The 1,385-nt window shown below is 45.6% G+C and overlaps 1 non-coding gene across 1 annotated transcript; it reads right to left on the bottom strand.

The window, feature by feature from the left end:
• Nucleotides 1-356: 356 nt before the first annotated feature.
• Nucleotides 357-428, bottom strand: TRNAA-AGC. Its single transcript has one exon. It is a non-coding gene; the product is annotated as a tRNA-Ala (tRNA).
• Between the last annotated feature and the right edge of the window lie 957 nt (nt 429-1,385).

Below are 1,385 nucleotides of genomic sequence, written 5' to 3'. Positions count from 1 at the left end.
CTGAGCCACTGAAAATGGGTCTGACATTTCTGAGCAACTTGAAGGTCTCTAACAAGTCACTCTTCCAAGGCAGGAATCTGGGTCATTCATTCCAACAGGTCTTTATGTAACACCCACTGAGTCCCAGGACATGGGCTGCTGGCTTCATGGAGGGTGTGGTTCCAAGCATTGAGCAAGCCCTGCAGCCGCTTTAGCATCTGAATCGCTGCTGGTCCACTTGGGTGCCTCTGAAGCTCTTGGCAACACTAACAAAGATGAAAAGTGTTGGTTCTTTATGAAAATGACCCGCTGAACGAAAGGAACTTTAAGGAAAGGTCAGATTGGGGGGTAGATTAGGTTTGTTTGTTTGTTTGAAATGGAGGCACTGGGGATTGAACCCAGGACCTTGTGCGTGCTAAGCACACACTCTACCACTGAGCTATGCCCTCCCCACTAACAAAAGGTCAAAAGGCAGCTTACGTGCATGGTGAATATAAGCTCAGTTTGGGCAGGGGCCTATAAGATTATATCCATTTTTGAAGGATTTGGAAGGATGATGGACATACACTTGCTAATATCAAGACTCTACGGTTCAAGAGTGGGAGGTAAAGAGAAAAAAGGACATGTCAGATCTCGTATATCTAACTGCATATTTATGCAGCCATCTAATCACCAAAAAACAAAAAGCAGCAAACAAACTCTAAACCTTAAAATTAGCATGTCTAAACATACAAAGGAGCAAGTAATCCTTTCTCTGGACGTATCACTCAGGTTCAACTCCTCAGAGTTACTTAATTTTCCAGAGTTGCTCTAGAAATCCATTTACCTGGATACATCTGGGATGTATGCTCCCAGTGGGGAGCCTTGTAAACTGTCAAGCAAGTAGCCATGGGCTCTTTTTTCAGGGGGAGCTTGACAGCAGGCTGATTGAGAGTTAGGGTCTCCAGCCACCAAGCACACTATTTTCACTTAGATTAGATACTGAGGTGAGCGAGGGCCACTTCCAAGTCCCCCCTTCAGTCATGCCGCTGTCGATGCACATTAGAAACATCAAGTAACTAATGAGAACTTCTAACTCTAGGCTTGTCCTCCTTTGATCACATTATGCTGCTTTTGAGGATAGGGTGTGAAGGCAGGAAAGAATGAGGGGGTTCTGGACTTGTGTCCTCGGGCACAGCTGATCAGGGAGAACAGCACTGAGGACCCTGCTCCTCACATGTCCAGGCCTTACTCCCTTCTATCTCAGGAAGACAAGACCCAAAGAAGCCCTGCTATTCTCTGGATACTAATTTAGAGTTTTGCTGGAGAATTCAGGTCTCTCTCTCAACCTCCCTCTCTCTCTCTCTCTCTCTCACACACACACACACACACACAAACTGAAGTGCCTTTTTAGGTTTAAGAATACT

This window comes from Camelus ferus, chromosome 8 (genome assembly GCF_009834535.1).
Source record: "Camelus ferus isolate YT-003-E chromosome 8, BCGSAC_Cfer_1.0, whole genome shotgun sequence".
Lineage (NCBI taxonomy): Eukaryota > Metazoa > Chordata > Mammalia > Artiodactyla > Camelidae > Camelus > Camelus ferus.
The sequence above is the reverse complement of the archived record's forward strand: the minus strand, read 5'-3'. Positions and strand labels throughout refer to the sequence as shown.